This window comes from Pongo pygmaeus, chromosome 17 (assembly GCF_028885625.2).
Source record: "Pongo pygmaeus isolate AG05252 chromosome 17, NHGRI_mPonPyg2-v2.0_pri, whole genome shotgun sequence".
Classification (NCBI taxonomy): domain Eukaryota; kingdom Metazoa; phylum Chordata; class Mammalia; order Primates; family Hominidae; genus Pongo; species Pongo pygmaeus.
Genome location: NC_072390.2, coordinates 62,054,538 through 62,065,000, shown reverse-complemented (window position 1 = coordinate 62,065,000; position 10,463 = coordinate 62,054,538). Strand labels below are relative to the sequence as shown.

Genomic DNA, 10,463 nt, shown 5'->3' with positions numbered 1-10,463 from the left:
AAGGATTATTATTTTGTTTTGTTTTATCTTATGTATGACCCCATTTTGAAAGCAAGCCCCCATAAAGCCTAAAGTTGAATAAAATAAGAAAACTTTCATGTAGCAGTGGCTGTGTATTTTTTAAATAACATGACCCATTCAGAGGCAGGATGTGAAACCTGCTTTCCATTCACCAATATTAAGACAAGCTTTAGAGTCGCTTGTTAAAATTAGTGCATTGTAATTTACACACATTAGTTTTAAGTTGTTTTTGACTGCCTACATTTGGAGATTTTTACCCTGGAGTTGGCTATTGGTAATATTAAAGTTCAAATTATCATATACATGTATTTAATACAAAAGAGCACATTTAGGCAGACATCAAACTTTACCCCAGACCCTGAACTTCATTTATCTACTAGATAAATATCAATCTTCATAAGTCCACTTCTGCTGAACTCTATTTGGGTAAAAATTTTTGTAGAAAATTTTTTAAATTTTGTAAATATGCTATAAAAGATGGAACATGTGCAATAGCTTTTCAAGGGGTAACAATGATTCATACAAAATTATGGGATAATTTAATGTTTAAAATAGTTTCTATAAATTTAATGAGAAAATCCAAATTTCACAGTCTGAAATTTACTTTTAGGGACTTTAATTTCCTACACTGCATTTAACAGCTAACATTCATAATTTTTTTTAAGAAGTTTTCAGTTAACATTTCAACAACCATGCATATCCATACCCACAAGCAATCTATTAATAAATATATTTGAACAAACTAAGTCCTTCACAGAGCTATATTCTCTTCATTTCGTGTATATTAATAGTCTCTGTATATTTGTTAAAAACTGAATTTCTCTCTTTCATCTTCCTCTGATTTGGATGGAAAAACTGAATTTCTCTCTTTCATCTTCCTCTGATTTGGATGGAATTTGAAAACAAATTCCTGGCTTTAAGAGGGGTTTGTTTTCCCCATGCTTATTGACCTAGTAAACCCTAACAAGCCATCGGAACCTCAAGAATGATAGCCAAGCAGATAAAAACCATGGTATCTACTGTTGTTTGATATTAAGATGGAAATATAAATGCTAAAAGGAAGTAAGTAAAAGTACAGTCAGGATCGGTGTTCACATAAAAATTCCACAGTGCCTGGAGCTCAGGGCAGTGCAGTCAATAGTTATATTGGTAATAACACCTAGTGATACTATTGAAATATTGCTAGTCCCTACCTCACAATAATTAATTTGATACAGATTCCCAGAGAAACTTGTTCCACATTGATTTTTCCATATCACGGTTTCATTCTCACATTATTCTGGGAAGTATGTAGTAGGAGGTTATACAATCTTATTATCGGGTATTGAATGGGAGACAGGTGAAACATGGAAGGGATAAAAATATATTATCAAAATAAGCAAATTTCAGGTGCAGGCTATATTTTGTTAACTTTATCTTGGAATCTTGGGTCACAAGAACTTCATCCTTATGGTTTTTTTTGTTTTGTTTTTTTGTTTTTTGCTTAGCACGTGGAAATGTTTTAAACACCAGGAAGTGTTTAAAGGGTTTGGATTGTGTGGGACTTAAGTTGGTGCACCTTCAGCTGCCATTGCTTTTAGAAAAGATTAGCTTATGGTCCTCAGATTGAAATACACATTTGAGAAAATCCCAGACTGGGGCCCAAGTGACCTATGTTTTGGTATTAATGTATTTACTTGTGGTCAGATCCCGAGAATCCATTTATTTGGCAAAGTGTCAGAAATTCAGATGAGTCAAAGAGATTATGAGCGCTCGTGATTAGCTGCTTTGGAGTGGTAGCAGCCAAATGTTTTATCCAGTATTCTTTACTCATTAATGAAGATATTTTCCCCCATGTAACAACCATTATCTACATGATAGCATTCATTTGTTTATTTACTTATTTACTCCACAAATATCTTTGAATGCCTACTGTATACTAAGTACTTTCCTAGACTCTGGGAATTCAGAAATAGAAATCAATATGAATCCCTGCCCTCACATTGCTTCCAATCAAGAGGAGGAGACAGATTACCTAAGAAGGCAGTATGAGTACTATAATCGTAGTCTACACAAAAAACCATCTGATAAGATTTATATAACCCTGTGTCCCTTTAGCCAATATTTAATTCAACCATTATTATTGGAAAATATCAATATTTTATTTCTATGCTTATGTAGCTATAACAAAAAAAGAATGAAATGTCTTTTCAAACTGCCTGATAAGTCAGTATGCAATTTTTGATTTTTATAGGAATTTTTCACTCCCGTGGCAACCATAAATATAGTCAACCAGAAAATCTCTATGACCTTTCTCTGAACAAAGATATAGACCTATATTTAATTGATCCCTTTAAAAAATTCAGTTTAGCAACAATACTTTGTTCCAGTTGATCTTTTAGTTCATCATTTTAATTAAGTTTAGCCTTTCTTTAATCTGTCAGCCTTATCGGTAACTATTACTTTTCAGCAATTTCTAAGAGATTACATTTTTAAATGATTTTTTTAAAACCTCCCTGTTAATGGTCATTAATCTTACATACAGCAGATATAATTCTGTATAATTGAGGGACCAAACATGAAGTTCTTAAGCAGCCAAAATTACCCAAAAGCCAGGAGAACTTTTATCTATAGATCCTTTAAAATTAGACCCAAGTCAGATAGATAAGGGGGATGGTAGTTTCGTCAAAATATTACCTACTCAAAAATATAAATGACAGTATTTCCAATTGCAATCCCAGAGTAAGATTTTGCATTTCCATTTTGAATAACTTTAGTGAAGTTAAGTGATTTGAAATTGAATGCAGTGGGGTAAGCTGGTAAGACAGCTCAAAGCTATTGCAGGTCAAGGAAATCAGGTAAAATGGAGTCATCCCCACTTTTCAATCCCCTTCACTGGAGAAACGCCAGTATCATTGCAGTATGAGCATGGCTGCATCTTTTTATATGTATAGAAGTTTTAAAATCAATTTGATTTTCACTGGTATGATTCTCTAGTGTACTTAATATGCTATGGACAGATTTCTGAGAATAGTAAGAAGCAATTACACTTCTCATGAATATATAGGAGATGAAGCACTCTGATTCATTATTCCATTCTATTTTTGAACATGCTTATGATTTTTTTTAAAAAAAAGCAAAAAATAAGAAAAATTCTTTGAAGTATAGACTAGTAGATCTGAGTTTTAATTCCCTTACTAGGTGACATTAGGTAAACCCTTAAACTATTTTGTTTCTCAGTTAATCTACCTATAAAATTTGATAAAACCTCCTATCTCTAGTTTACTAGCAGCATTTAGTTATGTACAATGTATTTTGAAGTCTTTCAATACATGGATTCAAAATTAAATAGTTTCCTTATTTCAGATATTTGTTTATTTTATTTATGAATGTTTCCTTCTTACTAATGATTGTTAAAAATATAGAACTCAAGGAGATAGAGAAGGGCAATGAAAAAACGTCTAGGAAAAAAAATTAAACAGCATTAACTCACAACACCAGTTCTAAAACTCAAGAGCTTTCTAAATGAGCTCAAGATGCACTAATCAAAGATATTTAATTTACTGATTCAAGATGCAATGTGTATGCACGTTGCAATAAATTTTGATCATGAATTGTAAAGTTTGCCATAACTCTTAGTTTACTATAATCCCACTGGTATTAGTTAATCTTGCACTTGCTCCTTTTTTTTTCCACTAGTGGAGTTAATATTTAGTTAGTTCATTCTGTAGCATATGCTTTCCAGTGATATTGATTTTTTTCTCTTTTCTGTTCTGTAACCTCACTGAAGTGCCAAACATCACAGGGGAAGTCATTCAATGTAGAATTTAACACCAAGAAATTAGAAGTCTATATCCCACTGATAGACGAGAAAATTATTTAACCTTGCTTTTTATATAATTGATTTTTTAATGACTTAATGCAAAGTGTTTTTAAAAACCTCTCTATGCCATATGTTGTGCTGTATTTTGGTTATTCTTAAGTGTACTAGTTACACTAACTGTAGATTAATTTTGACCCTATCCAAATTATACCTCTAAGAGTGTCAGAGACAGAGAAAATAAAAAATCCAGAAAAATCTCACTTAGAAGCAGATTATAAGACTAAGATCAATTTTAAAATTCAGAGTTTATTTGGGAGTTAAACATGCATACGTGGAGCTTCTATTCAACGGTGGCCAGGCCCTGTGCCTGCTGTTGAGCAACAGGAGGACAGAGCCTCAGCCCAGCATAAAAGGGCAAGAAGGTGCACTGGGAGCAGCATGCGAAGATTGTTTGCAGCTTTGCATGCAGGAGATGGCTTCTTTTCTAGGGTGTGCTCCCCTTCAGCAGAACACAGACACTGCTAGCACTTGAGTCTGCACAAACCATGGAAACATCTGGACACTTGACCGAAATTATAATACCTTTCTTCATCCAGATGTTAGAGTGCATGTGTATCTCATGTATAGACACAGTCTTAAACTAAAATAATTTTATTTACTAAATTGGCCAAGTGCAGTGGCTCATGCCTGTAATCCCAGCACTTTGGGAGGCCGAGGCAGGTAGATTGCCTGAGGTCAGGAGTTCAAGACCAGCCTGGCCAACAAGGTAAAACCCTGTCTATACTAAAAATACAAAAATTAGCCGGGTGTGGTGGCGGCCGCCTGTAATCCCAGGTACTCGGGAGGCTGAGGCAGGAGAATCGCTTGAATCCAGGAGACTAAGGTAACAGTGAGCTGAGACTGCACCACTGCACTGCAGCCTGGGTGACAGAGCAAGACTCCCTCTCAAAAAAAAAAAAAAAAAAGAAAAGAAAAAAATTATTTACTAAATTTACCTGTGAGTGTGCAATTAAATAACACACTTTCTTTCTTTTTTTCTGCAGACTTCCTCTGTGGACAGACATTTTCCTTCTATTAAAAAAAATCAAAACAAAACATTTTCTCCAAATATTTTTCATGAAGTGTCAACAGTAGTACTGGGAGGACATAGAGGCCCTTTCAGTGATAAGCAACCGCTTAGTCCCTGGGGCTGCTGGCTGGGGCCCTGCTTCTAAGTGCCAGTTGTTGGCTCAAGGGAGAGTTTAAAAGGGAGACAGCCAAGACAAGGAGTAGGAAACCAAGTAGGGATGAAATGACTGGGGGCAGCCTGGTACAGTGGGTCATGCTTATAATCCCAGCACTTTGGAAGAATGAGACAGGAGGATTCCCTGAGCCCAGGAGTTCGAGACCAGACTGGGCAACATAGGGAGACCTACAAAATGTTTTGAAAAATTAGCCTGGCATAGTGGCACAGCTACTCTGGAGGCTGAAGTGGGAGGATCGCATGAGCCCAGAAGGACAGGCTTCAGTAAGCCATGTTCACACCACTGCACTCCAGCCTGGGCAGCAGAGCAAGACCCTGTCTCAAAAAATAAAAAAGAAAAAAGAAAGAAGGAAAATGGTGGAGAGGAGAAAGAATGTATTTCCATAGAAGGGATGGGTGAATGCCACATTTTTTGCTCTTTATTCAAATGGCAAAAGTTTCATGTTGTACCCCATATACATGGTATACCCTACATGTGTACAGGACACAATATTTAAATGCTCTTATTTATTGAATTCTGAGTTCAGCTTGAGAAGAGTGATAATTGTTTAATCAGCTTCTCCTCTCTCATGTCCACCAACAGAACAGATCACCTGACCATTCATTTGGCTCTTATAGTTAAATGAGCTCTAAAAATGTACAATATTTTTGCTGTTGGAGGCTACAGTAGACATATATGTTAATTCATATTTTCAGGTCATGGTTAAAATTTAGTGCTGTGGTTTTGTTTGTTCCTGAAAGAAATTTTCAAAATGTCAGATGAGAACAAAACTTATTTTCTATTGGAGCATCACAAATATCCCCAGTAAACTGAATATATAGTTAGCCTAATTTAGTCAGAATATACAAATGGATCAAAATGTGCTTTTCACATATAGGAACAAGGTAGTGCTTTAAAACCCGTCATGACAACTAAGGATTTAGAATAGCATTAGTTGGTATTTCTCTTACAAAGCAGAATGAATTAAAAAGTACAAGTATCTGTGGAATGTATTTGTACCCTTTCCTAAGGTAGGGGTAATGGGGATTACCTGTAGGGTAGGATCTCTCTGCCCTCAGAAAGTATATTTTCTAGCTGAGGAAGACCAGACTAATATTGTAAAACACTAGAACATCAGGTACGAAGGGGCAGAATAAAGACAATAAGCACTTAAAACTTCAGCCCAGGAAGGGATAAATCAGTAAGATTTGCAGAAGTTGAAAAAGCCTTATGGAAGAAAAATGTCTTAGTCTGGCCGGGCTGCTATAAAAAATAATAATAATACCATCGACTGGGTGGCTTAAACAATATCTGTTTTTCTCAGTTCTGGATGCTGGAAAGTCCAAGATCAAGGCACTGGCAGATTCAGTGATTGTGAGGGAGCTCTCTTCCTGGTTCATAGATGGCCGTTTTCTTGCTGTGTCCTCACATGGTGGAAAAATAGGAAGGGAGCTCCCTGGGGTTTCTTTTATAAGGGCATTAATCCGATTCATGAGTGCTCTGCCCTCATGACCTAATCACCTCCCAAAGCCCCCCACCCCCTTCTCTAATACCATCACCTTGGGGATTAGGATTCAAATATGTGAATTTGGGGATAAGGGGGACACAGGCATTCAATCCTTAACAAGAAGAGATTGGATGGCATTCTGATTTTGGTTGCACAAGGAAGAGAGGAGAGGGCACCTTAGGACAGAGAAATGACATAAGGCAGTTGTAGGCAGCAGATGTGAAAAATAAATGCCTGTTAGGCAATAAAGGATGGGCCAGGTGCAGTGACTCAGGCATATAATTCCAGCATTTTGGGAGGGCGAGATGGATGGATCACATGAGCTCAGGGGTTCAAGACCAGCCTGGGCAACATGGTAAAACCCCATCTCTACAAAATAATACAGAAAAAAACTAGCCAGACATGATGGTGTGCACCTGTATTCCCAGCTACCTGGGAGGCTGAGGTGAGAGGATCACCTGAGCCCAGGAGGTTGAGGCTGCAGTGAGCCTGGATTGTGTGAGTGTACTCCAGCCTGGGTGGCAGAGAGAGATCTTGTCTCAAAAAAAAAACAACAACAAAAAAGGAGACAGGATGGCTCAGCAGGTTGGACAAGAATGGGAGAACCTAGAGACTTTGTGGTGAGAACTTTAGAATGGAGTCTTTGATGGAGACCGTAGGGAGCCATTGCAGGTTTTTGAGCAGAGGCTTGCCGTGATATTTAAGAGAAAGTAATTATTCTAGTACCTTGAAAGCTAATGCTATTGAATCTGTTGGCTGTTTTTTTTTTTTCTTTTGCTTGTTTGTGTTGTTCATATAGCCCATCTCCTCCTCATTTGCTATTTACTGCTCATATCTGCTTCAGCATGTTACTTCTCTCACCCATCTTTCTCGTACTTCCAGTTTCTAATGACATGTGAGGGCAGAACCAAGAGTGGGTTGGAACATTCACCTAGAATGTGGAACCACTGCTGTTGGAGGACCTTGGAGAGACCAGGAAAGCCGACTCCTGACATTCAGGCTCTCTGGTCTCCAGTTGCACTCAGCAGTGATGTAGTTTCCCTGATATGGCACGATGCTGCCTCCACCTTCCTGGGTGAGCAGGATTCTCAGAAACCATGCAGATCACAATGTCCTGCAAATGTACACTTGGAAAGTCCTGATGTAGACACCCTCCTAAGCAGCAGCTTTTTCTTTTCTTCTTGTTTTTTGTATTTAAGTCAGGGTCTCACTCTATCACCCAGGCTGGAGTGCAGTGGCCAGTGGTGCAATCATGACTCACCTCAGCCTTGACCTCCAGGGCTCAAGTGATCTTCCCACTCAGAGTAGCCGGAACTAGAGGAGTGCACCACCATTCCCAGCTAATTTTTGTCTTTTTTGTACAGACAGAGTTTCGCCATGTTGCGCAGTCTGGTATCAAACTCCTGGGTTCAAGCACTCTCCCTCAGCCTCCCAGAGTGCTGGGATTACAGGTGTGAGCCATGGCACTGGGACTTTAGCAGCAGCTTTTAGTCACTTCCATCCACAGGAGACGTTTTATGCCCTAGTTACCCATTACTCTCCAACTTCAAACCAGTTTTTTTCTACAGTCTTAGATATGTTTGAGGCCAGGCTTCCAAGAAACATGCTTCTTCCATGTATAATTTTCTCTCCTACAACTCTACACTGTTAGAATTGCTGTGCTTCCCCCCACCCCCTCTCTTTTTTTCTTTTTTTTTTTTCCTGAGATGGAGTCTTGCTTTGTCACCCAGACTAGAATGCAGTGGCATGATCTCGGTTCACTGCAATCTGTGCCTCCTGGGTTCAAGCGATTCTCCTACCTCAGCCTCCCAAGTAGCTGGGATTACAGGTGCCTGCCACCATGCCCAGCTAGTTTTTGTATTTTTAGTAGAGATGGGGTTTCACCATGTTGGCCAGGCTGGTCTTGAACTCCTGACCTTAGGTGATCCACCTGCCTCAGCCTCCCAAAGTGCTGGGATTATACACATGAGCCACCACATCCGGCTCACCAACCCCTTTTTCAAAAGAGGAATCCATTGCTCACTTTGGCAGCACATATACTAAAATTGGAACAATACAGAAAAGATTAGCATGGCCCCTGTGCAAGGATAACACAAATTTCTGAAGCAGTCCATATTTAAAAACAAAAGGGGTGAGGGGAATATAGGGGATAAAAAAGTAAGCACTTTAGGGATATTTCTGAACTCATTCATTAATTCTGAAAAAGTAAAATGTAGCCAACCTGATGGAATTTTTAGAAAAATTGGGAGCTCACTGTCAACTAAATCACATTCATTTAATCTAGTATTAGACTGCCTTTTTTTTTAACCAGATGGAAACCATTAGCAGTAATAGTGAACAAATATATCCAGGCTCCCAGAGGTCATTTTTAACCACCATTAACAATCTGGTTTTCACAGATTAGTAATATACGAAAGGCAACAGTCCAGTAAAAGATACATAAAAGGCAGCGGAAGCTTCTGTGCTTTTTATTTACCTAACATTTAGCCATTTTAAAAACCCTTTGTAAGTGAGGCATTCGAATCCTCTAAGCTCAAAATTGGCAGATTTTACCCAGAAGATATAGCAAAATATCTGTTTGAAATAGATGCCGATGCAAATTGTTAATAAAACCTCTACAAAGCTGATGAAAAGACAAGCTTTTTATTAACATCATCAGTAGATTTGCCTGTGTTTAATATAGTTTCCATTTACTAGCTGCTTGTTTAGTGGTTTCATACCAATGTAAAGCTACTAATTATGAAGTAGGAAAGAAATGCATTTTACATATCATATTTTAATTTTTAAATTCAACTATCTAACTGAAACATAATATAAGATAAACAGTCCACAAAATATACTAATGAGTCAAAAGGAATCTGGTCTATAATTTGATAAGACTATGGTTTCTAGAATTGCCTATTCAGGAATAAAGATCTCATTTAAATCATGCTTGGAGTGGTTGAGAAAGTTGTAGAATGATGGTGTCATTATGCCCTGCAGATAAATACAGAGATACATGCATGCCTCTTTCTTCTCTTGTTGAGATTCAATATTGTATGCCAGTATTTTTGAAACTTCTACACCTTTAGCCGGTTAACTGAGACTGCACATAATATGCATGTATCTTCATTTCAAAGTACTATTTTTCTTGGTTTACACATTAATGATTTGTTATCAACCTTCATGTTCCTCTTGTTTTAGATAATAGTGTTTTTCTAGGAATTGCACTGAGGTCTATATTTAAAATGCTTCACAGATATTTCCTTTCTATTTTCTTTTTATATGGAGAAGAAAGCCAAGGTATCAAGGTTCAAGAGTACATCAGCCTATAGAGAGGTCATGTCCAAGATGAGAATGAGAATGAGGCTATAGGAATCTGATCTGGATATTAGAGAAGATGCTTGCTATTAAGGAACTTAGGGATGCCAAGGATATTATTAGGCCCCTTCCCCTAATGATGCATATGTTCTGGAATATTTGCATATATTTTCACAGATGTATTTACCTACACACACACACACACACACACGCACAAACACACACAAACATACTCCGCACAGTCATCAAGTAAAATACATTTGAATTGGCATTGATAATATCATGTTGAAAATTTCCCTGTCTGTCCATGATACTGTTGTATGTCACCACTTCAGGGAGAAATTCTGTTTCCCTCTTTGCAGAAATTTTTACCTCAGCAAAGAAATCTCCCTGTACTTCTACAAGTGCCCAGGGCCATTACATTTTGGTTTTTGCTGAGGGAAATAAATAGTAAGGAGATCTTTGGTGAATTCTGGCCCCCGCTTACTGTAATTTAGAATTTACGACCTCCTGGGGTCCTTTTCAGAAACAACTGCAGACCCTTTATTTAGTGCTTATTGTATGTTCAGCACTGTGCTAGGCACTGGCCATACCTAACCTCTGCCCCCAG

At 37.8% G+C, this 10,463-nt stretch overlaps 1 protein-coding gene and 1 non-coding gene across 2 annotated transcripts in view; both read left to right on the top strand.

The window, feature by feature from the left end:
* The window catches only part of SKOR2 (SKI family transcriptional corepressor 2), a 37,124-nt gene that overhangs the window by 6,130 nt on the left and 20,531 nt on the right, over positions 1 to 10,463 (top strand). The gene's annotated exons all lie outside the window — the stretch shown is intronic.
* LOC129019256 (U6 spliceosomal RNA) lies at positions 8,569 to 8,673 on the top strand. The gene has a single exon (XR_008495587.1). It is a non-coding gene; the product is annotated as a U6 spliceosomal RNA (small nuclear RNA).